The sequence below is a fragment of the Leopardus geoffroyi genome, chromosome D2, assembly GCF_018350155.1.
Source record: "Leopardus geoffroyi isolate Oge1 chromosome D2, O.geoffroyi_Oge1_pat1.0, whole genome shotgun sequence".
NCBI classification, from domain to species: Eukaryota; Metazoa; Chordata; class Mammalia; order Carnivora; family Felidae; genus Leopardus; species Leopardus geoffroyi.
The window spans coordinates 34,631,787-34,646,542 of NC_059334.1; the positions used below are offsets into that span (position 1 = coordinate 34,631,787).

The window sequence follows — 14,756 nt, forward strand, 5'->3', positions numbered from 1 at the left end:
CTTCAGATTCTGTGTCTCCCTCTTTCTCTCTTCCCCTGCTCGCTCACACACTCTCTCACTCACTCTCTCTCCCTCTCTCTCTCAAAAATAAACAAACATTAAAAAAATTTTTTTTTAGTGACAGGGCTTATTACATTTTATTTTATCTTTAACTTTTTAAAATGTTTATTTTTGAGAGACAGAGTGCACACGAGCAGGGGAGAGACAGAGAGGGAGACACACAATCTGAAGCAGGTTCCAGGCTCTGAGCTGTCAGCACAGAGCCGGATGCCAGGCTTGAACTCACCAACCGTGAGATCATGACCTCAGCTGAAGTCGGATATTAACCAACTAAGCCACCAAGGCACCCCAACAGGGCTAATTTAAAAGATCATAGCTCAGGGCACCTGGGTGGCTTAGTTGGTTGAGTGTCAGACTCTTGATTTCAGCTCAGGTCATGATCTTGCAGTTTGTGGGATCGAGCCCAGTGTTGGGCTCTGCGCTGACAGTGCAGAGACTACTTGGAATTCTCTCTCTCCCTCTCTGCCCCTCCCCTGCTCTCTCTCTCTCTCTCAAAAACAAAACAAAAAAAAAACCCAAAAAACTTAAAAGATCATAGCTCAAGACTGCCAGCCTTAAAAGTAATGTTCTAGAAGCTAATTTAGGGGAAAAAAATGTTATTTCTCTGTATTAATGAAATACAAAGAATAATTACTTCACAAGTATATCCAGTACCTCAAAATGTACTGCCATTTTTCTGAGGCCAAAGTAATAAACCAGAGTATAGCAGAAGCTACTCTAATTATCCCCTACTGTATTCCTCATCAACAAAGTCAGCCTCTCTTAGCCGATGTTTCTAAAAAACACAAAATAGTCATTCAAATGTTTGCTGAAATGAAACTGGCTTGTGCCTAAGAGAGATGAGGCCTAGAGGAGCACTTGGCCAGGAAGAAAGAGCCTGTCACCCTAAGAGATAGTGGGGTAAATGAGGTTCATAGATCTACAGGTTATTAGCATTGGAGACTTCATTATAAATGGGACATGAAATTGGCTAAGACCAATGAAGTGTAGAAATTATTTGTTGCTACAAATCCTGGGGACCCTTTGATGAGACCAGGTAAAAGGTGTAGAAAGCTTAGAAGGGATTAGGTCTTTTAAGGAAATTTATTTCATAATAAAAAAAGCTCGTTGAAGTCTCTAAGTAAACATTACTAATTTCATGTGTGGAGAATATGACATTTATATAAATGATAGCATCAAAGTATCTCCATGAAAATATTTATTAACTGCAAGGTAAAAGATACTATTAACTTTACTGTGGAGCAACCTGGCAGAAACCACCTTAATCAACAATCAAGGTCAACCTCACCTGCAATAATACATACTAACATCATGAATCCTATTGTAATAATACACTGAGAAGGACACAACATTTGCAGTATTCTTGCCTAAATCATATGACCTCAGTCTAATCATGAGAAAACATCAGAAAAGTCCAAATCAAAAAACATTTGATAAAATAACTGGTCAATATTCTCCAAAAATGTCAAAGTTATAAAAGACAAAGACTGAGGAATTTTTACAGAATGCAGGAGACTAAAGAAGAAAAGCACCTAAAATGCAATGTGAGAACCTAGATAGGCTCCTGGAACAAAAAAGAACACTGGCGGACAAACTTGTGAAATTTGAAAAATGTCTTTAGTTATTAGTAGTATTGTACCAATACTAATTTCCTGGTTCTGATCATTGTACTATGGTTATATAAGATGATAACACTAGAAGAAGCTGGCTGAACTATTTTTGCAACTTTTCTGTAAGTCCAAAATTGGTTCAAAATTTAAAAAAAACTTTAAACTGTATAAATAATTCATTGAAGGAGATGGAACCTTGAACCCAACAGGGAACAGAGAGGCATTTGGAAGAATAAGATCTATATGCATAAAGGTAAGTGGACTAAGATTTACAGGAAAAGAGGAGACACTGACATGGTTTGTGATCCTGGTAAACTGGAGTCCAGTGAAGCCTTCATGTGAAATCTCTGGGTTTACTATGTTTAACATCACCGTATAGCAGTTAATGGGTTCTTCTATCAGTTCAGGAACCTATTTCTCAGAACTTGATTTACCCAGAATGAACTATTAGAAAACGTTTTAAATCCACAAGAATAAGTAAATGTAAAAAAAGGGGGGGCGGGGCTTATTATGGTGATGGAATTATGAATTTTTTATACCCTTTTCTCTATTTTCTAAATTATCCATAATTCATGGATATATTATCTATAATTCATTATTTTCTTAAGTAAAACTAAAATTGGGATTTAAACTCATTTTCCCTAAAAATACAATGAAAGGATGCTGGACCAGAGGTAACCAATCATTGAAGACACCTAATATACTAAGAATATGAAAGCTGTTTAATAACTAGTAACTATTTCTTTTTAGAAACAGGGGGCTAGATTTGGATGTCTATTTCTTTTCATTCTATTCTCATTGTAACTGCTGCTAAGGTTCAGACCCTCACCACCTCTGGATCAAAGCACCACCTTACTGACTCATTGCCAAGCCTCCAATCCTACATGTAACTACAAGAGGACTCCTAAAATACCACATTACTCTCTTTTTCAAAAATCTTTAATGGCTCCCAGGAGGGACATTCTTTTGGCTAGAGAAAAATGGTACTTTTCTAATTCATAAAAGGGAAAATTAATGGATGGATTTTTTTACAAGTTTCTGTCCCATAATTTTTTGTCTTCCTATTCTAGTACTAATAGGGCAAAAACATGAACAAATAGCAAACTTAAAGAAAAAAAAAAAGCAGTTAACCAGACCGATTTTGACAGCTTTTTTTTCATATTGACTCATTTTCATGATTGTGATTTTTATACTACATATTTTTATATACACATATTCTTCCAGTAAAATTAACTATTAATTTATAAAATGAATTCAATATGCCTGGCGCCTGCACAAAGTTTGAAAATTATTAGATCTTACCACTATTTCCAGCTACAACTTCTATTCTCTCATTCGTTGATCAGAAATTTCACTGAGCACCTATTATGTGCCCCTCACTCATCCTCCACTCTAGGTAAGCTGGACTCTTTCTGTATAATGAATATGCTCTGTACTCTACTCCCTCAGCACCTTGGCTCTAATATTACCTCCACCAGGAGTGCCTTTCCTCTCCATTTCTTCTTGTTAAAAATCGTAAGTACCCTGCAATCAAAAGCTGCATCAAAAGCGTTCCCAGGGGCGCCCGAGTGGCTCAGTGAGTTAGATGATCTTAGATGACTCTTGATTTGGGCTCAGGTCATGACATCACCATTTGGGAAAGTGAGCTTTCCCACCCTTCCCAGGACAGCACAGAGCCTGGTTGGGATTTTCAATCTCTCTCTCTCTCTCTCTCTGCCCCTCCCCTGCTCATGCTATCTCTCTCTCCCTCCCTCTCTCTCTCTCTCTCAAAATGAATAAACTTTAAAATTTTTCTGGGGGAGCCTGGATGTCTCAGTTGGTTAAGCGTGGGACTTTGGTTCAGGTCATGATTCTCATGGCTTATGTTCAAGCCCCGCCTTGGGCACTGTGTGGAAAGCTCGGAGACTGGAGCCTGGTCGGATTCTGAGTCTCAGTCTCTCTCTGTCCCTCCCCCGCTAGCTCGCACTCACTCTCTCTCTCAAAAATAAACATCAAAAAAATTTTAATTTCTTAAAAAATAAAAATAAATAAATAAAAAGCATTCCCAGACTCCTTCTCTCTTTCACCTTTCCATTTTCACTTATTTCATCCTCTTCTGTGGTCTCAGCACATGTGGAACATTCCCACATGTTACAGTTATTTGTGTACATGGACTATAGCATATATTCCTTAAGGGCATCTTTTTATTCCACACAAAGGTTGAATATATAGGCAGTGAATCGCTGAAAGTTTAATTGAAAGAGAACACTTTTTGTTTGAAGGGATAAGTACCTAGAACAACCAATTCCAACACCCTGATAAATTCTGACTTTCCTTAAATAAAAGAGCCCCCCAAATGCCCATATCTAGCTTGCGATACCGTAGGTTTTTTCTAATGGAGACTCTAACAATTGAATCAATATTTGCTTCTGATTCAAGCTTGAAAATAAAGAGATAAGCATCTACAACCATAAAAAAAGGCTAAGCTATTTGTTGATTTATGGGCTAGTTATCTCAAACTCCCCAGTGAATACAGTTACTCAACTCAAACAATTTCCTGAGGGTTGGACTTTGGCAGCTTCAAATTATTACATCATGTACAACAACAAGAACTGTACGCTGATAAAAAATAGAAAGTCTTATTTTTCCTTTTATAAGAACTTAGAAAACTGTCATGTAAACAAATTTTCCAAAACCAATTAGAAAGAAAATACAAAGCCAAGAAGACATGTTTCACTTTGTTGTAACTGACAAACTCAGAAATGGCAGTTGCAGGCTACTTAGCCCATCCTTATAAGGATCCAGAGTTGTAAAGATAATTTACTGACTTCTGAGGGAAGCAGCATGATAGTAGAGAGAACACAGTGGTTAAAAGTGCAGGCTCTGCAGGGCCAACTGCATTGCATAACCTCAGGAAACACCATACTCACAGTGGAGATCCAAGGGGTACCATTCCCAGAGAACACAATGTGAATTATACAACTTAGGGTTCAGAGTTAGCAAAGTAGAACAGATCTGGACTCCACCACCTAACAACTAACAATTGTATCATCTTAACCAAGTTACTGAAGTCTCAGGCACCTCATCAGTAAAATGGGATTAATAAATAACATCTAAATCATGGGATTGTTGTGGAGATTAAATGCAATAATGTATACATGTTTAATTAGCCTAGTACCTGGTATTAGTAAGTGAGGCATAAATGCTTTGATGATGATGATGATAAAGAATAAGATGAATCTACATTCCAATCCTGCTCTATGACTTTCAGGTCATTTACTACCTATAGTATATATGATCTGCTGAGAGTATTCAACAAAATTATATATGCAAAATATTTAGGGCCAGGTACAAAATAGGAGCTCTGATTATGATTCCTAGAGGATTTGGGGGGGCACCTGGCTGGCTCAGTTAGTAGAGCATGCAAACTCTCTAAAAAAAATTTTTTTTAATGTTTTATTTATTTTTGAGAGAGAGAGAGAGAGAGAGAGAATGAACAGGGGAGGGGCAGAGAGAGAGAGAGAGAGAGACACAGAATCTGAAGCAGGCTCCAGGCTCTGAGCTGACAGCACAGAGCCTGACATGGGGCTTGAATTCATGAACCGCGAGATGCGAGATCATGACCCAAGCATAAATCAGACGCTTAACCAACTGAGCCACACAGGCACCCCTAGAGCATTCAACTCTTGATCTCAGGGTCGTGAGTTTGAGTCCCACATTGGGCATAGGGTTTCCTTTAAAAAAAAAAAAGTGATCGTGATGATTGGCCATCCCCTATACGTCTCTTCTTCCCTCTCCCTTTCTCTCTTACATGTACAAATACACACACATAAACTTAATGTAAAGTTGTATGACATTAAACTATAATTGTTAGCATAAACCCAAAGCCATATCAAAATGAAGGCAAATGTATCTAAAAATAATGCATTCTGAATACAATTCACCTAGACTACTATAGTAACTTCCAAACCATTTTTCCCTTTCTAATCCCATCTATAAAATATTGCCAAAAGCAAACTCTGATCAATCACTATTTATGTATGTAGCTTAGAAAACTTCAGTGACAAAATACAGTCAAAACTCCTTGGCCTTAAATGACCTTCTATAATCTTAACCCATGCATGTTTCCAACCTCATTTACCACTAATCCCCTTAAAACATACACACACACAAAAAGTTTTCTGTGTATACTCAATAAGGAATATTACTTCCTTTCCCACTCCCATCTTCTCAGTCCTACCTAATACAAGTAATCCTCTCCACTCAACAAACCTGTTTGAAGAAGCCATTCTGCTGGCAATTTATAGCAATAGAGATTAATGATAGTCACACCCTATCAGGAAGGAGTAGTCATTTATATTAACTCATTTTCCAAAGGATTGTCTAAATATGGCTCCTTACCAATTGGGACATATTCCCTCCCTCCCTCCCAGAAACTTCATTCATCAGTACTTAACCAATATATCTGTACTTTATTAGAATACAATATAGGAAGTTACACTTCCTTACACCCAACAGATGCTCAATACTTACTAAGTTAAAGAATGAATGAAGAGCTAAGCTTTGTAAAACACATTTTTCAGTTTCAGGATTAATTCAGTTGTAAGTATACCAAGTCATCTCTCTGTCTCTTCCTTGAATGTACTGCCTACATCATATCATACCTAAATCACACCTTCTGTTTCCAAAAGGTCTATGGAAGAAAGATACTCTACTTTATGGCCAGAAGGACTAACACAATATTCTTTCTCAAACACACTGCTAATAGCACCAAACTAGTTAACAGCAGGGGTTAAAGGAAAGAGAATCCATAGCAATTATATTAGGCTCCAACATGGCAAAATGATAACTATGAGTTGCATGAAGTTGCCCTATATTATCCTCTGGCTCGACAACTTAGAACTAGAGATTTTTTTTCCCCTAATTTTTTAAACCCCTAAAGCTTCTTAACTTAAATGCTTGATTGCAATGATGTTCTATTTATGAATCATTATAAACACACCACTACCCCAATTCTTTCAGCACAAACAATAATAAAAGCATGATGGCTCTATCAACAAGAGGAAAATAGGGATGCCACTGACTATACTGGCTTGACTCATTTCTGCTGGGAGAACACTGGTACTGAATGGCACAAGCAACTCCAGTGACAGAGGCCAAGCACATGACTGGGAAAGTGACAGAGGATAGCAAGAAAAGAAGGGCATCTATAAAGAACCCCTCCTCAGGGTGCCTGGGTGGCTCAGTTGGTTAAGCATCTGACTCTTGATTTTGGCTCGGGTCATGATCTCATAGTTCATGAGTTAGAGCCCCACATCAGGCTCTGTGCTGACAGTGCAGAGCCCACTTGGGATTCTCTGTCACCCTCTCTCTCAAAACCAAATAAATAAACTTAAAAAAAAAAAAAAAAGCACCCTCCTCTATGGGAGCAGGAGGTGGAGGAATGGGCAGGGATCCACTGAAATCTACTCCAAAAACCTTCACAATACTCAAAAACATGCTACCAGACTCCAGGTTTTGAGCCAGTTAAAATCCTAGGTCTAACACAACTAAGAGACTTGCAGCAAAATATAGCTATAAAATTAGAATAGCAGTCACCACTTAATGAGCACCAACTCTGAGTTAGGCACCAGACGTCTGATATGCCCTTTAATTCTCGCAACGAATCTGCCAAATAGGGGTTATTCTTATTTTGCAGGAAAAAAAAAAAACCATGTTCCTTCTACCCATGCATGACTGCTGCTGACCAGAGGGATATTACTACTTACGTGGCAGAATTGTACTGGTAATTAGAAGGAAACGCAAAGTACTTAGCATAGGAACTAGCACCTGCCACATTGTAAAAACTCAGGAAATCATTACTGTACAAGTGTAACAATCACTTGAATAAATGACTCAATTGAACAGCAATAACATCCCATGAACAAGTTTTCCCTCACACTGTCTACCATAAATATTACTTTAATTAGCAATACTTTCGGAGAACTAAAGGTGTGCACATGTACAGCTTCTTAGCTGAGGATCAATACAATCCAAAGAAATAAAAAGCCCTTTATGAAAGTGATATCTGACTCAATGTGAACACCAAATATTAAATATTTTACTTTCAAAAGGATTATAGATCTCACACCTCAAGTGAGCAGCAACTAATGAACAAATCTAACTTTCCAAAAAAATAATTCCCAGAAGCATCTGTTATCCTGAAGTACTCAGCAAACCATTTCCCAGAATTAACAACATATTACTATAATCTAGAGTGAATTTTGCCAAAAACATTCTGCTGGGAGGAAAAAAGAATTACTCTGCTTCTGGAAGCAAATACTACTTTCCAGCTTATCCACAAAACAGATCTTTTCTTTGTTATTACTTTTATCAATATATTAATACTGAAAATATTTAAAAAATCACAAATAACCTTCTATTTGAAGGGAATTTAAAATACTAAACCTGTAACACTTGCTTTAATCTTAATGAGCTCAAGAAAATCTATGAGAATTTTTTTTAACCAGTAATAAACATCAAATTTCCAAAGCTTTAATTGAAACAGAGAGAAGAGTAAAAAAACAAAAACAAAACAAAAAACAAAAACAAAAACAAAAAACCAGAAGCCCTTCTAAAAGTAAAGAGAGTTCAACACCCTCAATTTCAAAGTTTAAACCTTTGCTATTCAGAGCAACATTTCACAAAGACTGACCAGACACAAAGACTGTATCCCTCCATCCACTCAGTTTTGCCACAAGCACAATACTCACCAGACAGCACGCTCAACCTCCAGCAATTCCAAGGGCGTCTGTGGGGTAAAGGATGGAGAAATGAGGAGGGTCAAGGAAAGAGCTAGAGGTGTGGGGAGGGAAGGGTATGGGAGGGAGGAGACAACTGCAGCCAGCAACAATGGGAAACTGTGAATCTAAACCACAAAGGCTTCCTGCAGAACAGGATAACAGGGGAAGGGCAATTCTTTTTACCACCTACCAGGAGCCCAGAACTGACAATTCATGATAAAGCTAAAAAGATGGAGCCTCCAATTAAATGTAAACAAGGCAAACTTAAGAAAGTAACCACAAATAACTTGAAAGGACATATCTCAAACTTCATAGAGGCTTAAGAAAAACAATTAGGAGACTGTTTTCTCTAGGGGCATTCCTGACGACAAAGGTCAGCAGTGTAACAATAAGGTTTGCAGGATAGCAGCTGCTTCCAAACGGAGGGCCAGCCCTAAAAAACATTCCTTTGCAGTACAGTCAAAAGGAGCACTAGAAGAGAAGACACATTTGTATTACCAAAACAATGTTACTGTTTAAATCCTTAATTCAGAATTCCAAGACCTGCAAAACTCCTCCTTAAACAAGACTCTCTTAAAGAAAGTTATTGTGTGAACTGACCAGTTAGTTGAATTCCAGAATCAATTTTAAAATCCTTGGGATCTCAAAGGTTCCCAAAACCAAAGGCAAAGACAGTGAAAGATCTCCACCCCTCTCTCAGGGAAGAGGCCAAGTTATGTCACCAAGAACAAACAGCAGGCAGAGTCCTGCCCCTAAGCATGTGATCAGTCAGCCCAGAACTTACATTTGCAGGCAGGGCACAAAGGCCCCAGAGGACCAACACACACCCTTCTATGTATTACTCCCAGTTATAAAACAGCTTTATTGAAAGTTGTTGTTTTATAAGCATACTGATTTAAAAAAAAATCATCAGCAGAATCCCTGCCATATATGAAGGTCTGCTGTATTTCTTCTATAATTTGCAAAAAAAAATATATGAGTTGACTTATAAAAAGATTTAATTAAGATTTATTAGTAAAATTAAACATATTCAGGCACTGCCCAAAACTAATTAAGCTCTTACATTTTAATACTAAAGTATTCCTTTCACAGCAGGAAGCGTACCCAAATTAAAAAAAAAAAAAGATACTGTTGTTCTTTTGCTAACCATTAGTATTCTAACAGGTCTCCTAGAGATAGGTGGGGGTGGAGATGTCATTTCAAAGTGTGAAACATAGGCTTTCTACTAATCAGTGCTAACTGCAAAGAAAGAATGTACAAATAACAATGCCAAGCTCTCTAATCAAGTCATTCAGTGATGGTTATACATTTGTTGTGGGACTAATCAAATAAACTAGAGTACTGGGGCAGAGTTAACAAATCTTCAACCCTGGTTACAATTTAACCAGATAAATAACCTTACATATATTAGCCAGGCAAGGGAGGTGATCCACAGGAAAATCTCACCCTAACAGATTACAATCTCTTTTGAAACCCCTCAGAAAATAATTCACATAAAACTCTCCTATATAATTATACTCCACCTTGTCTAAGTTATTTTTTGACATTTCTTAATTCCTTTTCAAGACAGCACAAGAGGTTCTGTCTCACATAACAGAGACAACTCTCCGCCAACCACTGGGCCTCTCCACCTAAAATAAATTGAGTAACTACAGGTTTCTGCTATTTAAGTGCCAGACAGCCTGTAGGAAAGTTTTTGTGAGCATGATTGCTAGGTCAAGAGGGAGAGTGATATATATGGTTTCAGATGTCATGTTTAAATGCCCAGGGATCCTAAAGCTGGATGACTTTTGCTACAATAGTACTTTGTAAAACTGTGCCTCAACAAAACTTGTCATATTGTTCAAGTACTATGTAAGGAGTGTTACACATAATAGCCTACTTTTGACCATAATAAACAAACACCTCAGGAAAAAAACATATAAATATCATGAGCAGGGAGGAACTACCTCTAAGACATGGACAAAGCAAACAAGAGAAATGGGGGGCAGGAGTCAATGGAAGAACACAGGCTAAAAAGTCCCTCTTGGTCTGATCCCACAACTTTTCATAATCGGTCTCCACTAGCAGGCAGGATAGGGTACAGCAGAATGTTCAATTTAATGAAAGAACATTTTGCTTCTCTTAAAGTCATAAAAGAAACAACTGCTCTAAGAAAAACCAAGGTGACTCCTCCTGAAGTAACCCCAAAGCAAAACCATTTTTGTTGGCTTTTATTCCTGAGATGCTAATGATAATGCTGATGTTGGCAGTAAAGGCAAGAGCTGAGTGACTCCAGAAAAGCCAAACTGGAAAATAAAAGCCTCTTGATTCTAGCACTCCAGAGGGAAGTGAGGAAGTCTGTGAACTTTTAAATAAACTATGGAGGATTGACATGGGAAGCAGCAGGGTAGAGACTGCTTTATATCAAGTGGAAGCCCATAAAAACAGTAGCATTTGATCCCTGGGCTATATGCTGACAGGAAAAGAAAAAAAAAAAAAACAGCTTAATACAAAGCTGTTAAACTGGAGTTATGGAAAATGAAACTAAGAAATGGACTTGATCTTAGTTAACAAGGAACACAAGAAAAAATATTCTAGCTTTTTGACTCTATATTGTATGGAAGAATATACGGGAAAATCAATGGAAAACAAGAGAATCTATACATTTGATTTGTATCTAGTGGTTTTTTTTTTTTTTAGTTTATTTATTTATTTTTTATTTATTTTGAGAGAGAGCGCATGCATGGGTGCACGAGTGGGGGAGGGGCAGAGAGAGAGAGAGAGAGAGAGAGAGAGAGAGAATTCCAAGCAGGCTTGGCACTGTCAGCCCAGTGCCCAACAAAGGGCTCAAACCCATAAACAGTGAAATCATGCCCTGAGCCAAAGTGAAGAGTTGGACACACAACTGACTGAGCCACCCATGTGTCCCTCTAGTTTTATTCTGAGATTTATTCACATCGTTGGTAAGTAGTGTGTATACCTTCAATATCTGGTTATTTCACTCAGGTACACATTATTGAGAAGAGGTATTACTGCAGACAAGAAAGAGATAAAAAAAAAAAAAACTAATCCTAAGGACACATTTGAGAGAAACTTTGGCTGTTAAGCATAGTCCTAAGCAGTAAAACCATCCAAGAAAACTTCTGTGTATTTTTAACACAAATGGACTCTAAAAAAAGAGGAAAGTCAGTCAGGGACCCATTATTTGGGTCTCTGTTGTTATAATATCATCATTATTTAAATTCATATATTAAATTACATCTTGCATCTTTCTAAAAATTACCTCAAATAGCATTGTCATTATGAATATTAGTCAACATATCTCTAGAACAAGGACTTAAATTTTCTCAAAATAGACTGAAAGCTCCTAGAGAGCAGGAAGAATGTGAAATATCTTTCAAGTGCACTATAGGCATCACCTAATTCTAGTCTCAGAGCAAACAGTAAAAAATATGAATCTGTCATTCTCTTTTAAACCTTAAACCTGCAAGTTTAAGGTATAATCAAAAAAGAAGAAAATGATGATGGGGAAGAAAGTTGACTAAATATTGAATGCCAGTAAAAGTTATGTTGGTAGCCTATTCCTGTTCCAGAGAAGATAAATTTAGGTGATCTTATCAGACCACACAGATTTTGAACTTACTACTTCTGCAAATAGAGGAAGCCACTCAGGTCTAGTTATGATGCTTCTATACTAAGACTCTCCCTCCAATTTTCTCAAACCATATCTGATCCCTAATCCTGTATTTTTCTCATGTTCACCTGCTGTATTCTTATTCTAAACCTCTTCAAATCCTTAGACAACACAATCACTTCTAGAGCTCTTTCTTCTAGTGTTCTTACTCCAAATCTGTGAAGATTTGGGGCAGACACACAAGAGGAGTAAGGGACAAGTGGTGACAGTGTCAAAAGTCCAGGATGTCACAAACTAAAATGGGGAACTGGGGTGCCTGGGTGGCTCAGTCGGTTGAGCGTCCAATTTTGCCTCAGGTCATGATCTCGTGGTTTGTGGGTTCAAGCCCCGCATTGGGCTCTGTGCTGACAGCTTAGAGCCTGGAGTCTGCTTCAGGCTCTGTGTGTGTACGTGTCTCTCTCTGTCCCTCCTTTGCTCACACTGTCTTCTCTCAAAATAGATAAACAATTATAAAAAAACTAAAATGGGGAATAAACTGAAGAGCAATTTGCTCCTGGTTCTGATAACACCTCCCTTTGTCTCTGAAATGACTGTGTGCTGAAATAGAAGGTATCTCCTTAAAAGCCTTTAAGAAACAAATTGAACCATTATTTTCCAATAATTTCACTATTGGGCATTTACCCAAAGAAAACAAAAAGACTAATTTGAAAAGATACATGCAACCCCATGTTTACTGCAGCATTATTTACAATAGCCAAGATATAGAAGCAACCTGTGTCCATCAACAGGTGAATGGATAAGGAAAATGTGGTGTATACACACACACACACACACACACACACACACACACACACACACACACACTGGAATATTACATGACCATAAAAAAGATGAGGTTGTGCCATCTGAGACAAAATGGATGGACCTAGAGGGTATTATGCTAAATGAAATACAACTGAGAAAGACAAATATCATATGATTCCACTAATAAGTGGAATCTTTAAAAAAATGAATTAACAAAAAGCAGAACCAGACCTATAAATACAGAGAACAAACTAACGGTTGCTGGGAAGGGAAGCAAAATGTGTGAAGGGAAGAGGGAGACTTTCAGTAATGGAATGAATAAGTCATGGCAATAAAAGGCACAGCATAAGGAATATAGTCAATGATACTGTAATAGCGATGTAATGGGACAAACGGTAGCTACACTTGTGGTGAAAACTTGTTAAATCACTAAGTTATGCACCTGAAACTAATGTAACATTATCTATCAACTATACTCAAATAAAAGGAAAAGAGAGGCACCTGAGTGGCTCAGTTGGTTGAGCCTCCGACTTGGGCCCAGGTCATGATCTCACAGTTCACTAGTTTGAGCAGTCTGGAACCTGCTTCAGATTCTGTGTCTCCCACTCTCTCTCTCTCTCTGCCCCTCCCTGCCCACACTCTGGCTGTGTTTAATAAACGTTAAAAATATTTTTTAAAGGAAACAACAACAAAAGAACCAAATTGAGTTTACAGTTATGGTAAACTGTCAGCAGCATAATTTCTATTTTTTGCAATATTGTTTCCTGAATGGTTTTTTGTCTTCCCTAACAGTAGTGAAAGCCTCTGAGATTTCCACCATACTTAACTGATTTGGGGTGGAGTTACAAAAAATGTGTTAGGATGTACATGGTAAAATTTTCCCTATGTCCAACTGAACCTTAAATATCACAAAATTGTGCCAAGACAATTCAATGAGGAAAGAATAGTCTCATTAAAAAATGGCATTGAGGGATGCTTGAGTGGCTGAGTCAGTTGAGCATCCAACTCTCAATTTTGTCTCAAGTCATGATCCCAGGGTCGTGGGATGGAGCCCCACATTAGGCTCCATGTTGAGCACAGAGCCTACTTAAGATTCTTTCTTTCTCTCCCTCTGACCGCCTCTGCTGCTCACTCTCTCTCTATATATAAATTTTTAATTTTTTTAAATTTTAAATGTTTATTTATTTTTGAGAGAGAGAACACAGCAGGAGAGGGGCAGAGAGAGGGAAACACAGAATCTGAAGCAGGCTCCAAGCTCTGAGCTGTAAGCATAACACAGCCCAACGTGAGGCTCAAACCCAGGAACCATGAGATCATGACCTAAGCCAAAGTCAGATGCTTAACCAACTGAGCCACCCAGGCACCCCAATAAAAAAAAAATATTTGATGGCCCTGAGGGGCACCTGGGTAGCTTAGTCGGTTAAGCATCTGACTCAATATCAGCTCAGGTCTTGATCTCAGTCAGGGTCATGAGTTCAAGCCTTGTATTGGGCTCTAAGCTGGCTGTGAAGCCTACTTAAAACAAAACAAAAAAAAAAAGGCATTGGGGCACCTGGGTGGCTCAGTCGATTAAGCATCCGACTTAGGCTCAGGTCATGATCTCACAGTTCGTGGGTTCAAACCCCACATCAGGCTCTGTGCTGACAGCTCAGAGCCTGGAGCCTGCTTTGGATTCTATGTCTCCCTTTCTCTGCCCCTTCTCCATTCACACTCTGTCTCTCTCTCAAAAATAAATAAACATTAAAAAAAAAAAAAAAGGCATTGAGGCAACTGGATATCCATATGCAAGAGAATGAACTTGGACTCCTATCACACACCACATGTAAAAATTAACTTAAAATGGGATCAGAGCACCTGGGTGGCTCAGTCAGTTGAGCATCTGACTCCTGATTTTGGCTCAGGTCA

At 38.1% G+C, this 14,756-nt stretch overlaps 1 protein-coding gene across 18 annotated transcripts in view; it reads right to left on the reverse strand.

Annotated features, from left to right (window-relative positions):
* The window catches only part of USP54 (ubiquitin specific peptidase 54), a 133,690-nt gene that overhangs the window by 76,308 nt on the left and 42,626 nt on the right, over positions 1-14,756 (reverse strand). For 3 of the 18 annotated variants that reach the window (XM_045439595.1, XM_045439594.1, XM_045439591.1), the window contains exon 1: positions 8,402-8,573. The exons of 3 other annotated variants lie outside the window; for them this stretch is intronic. The gene's annotated coding sequence lies outside the window, so the exon portion shown is untranslated. Of the gene's footprint in view, positions 1-8,401; positions 8,585-9,031; positions 9,134-14,756 lie in introns of those variants that run through there. 12 more of the 18 variants (XM_045439586.1, XM_045439588.1, XM_045439600.1 and 9 more) reach the window with 8 other exon arrangements.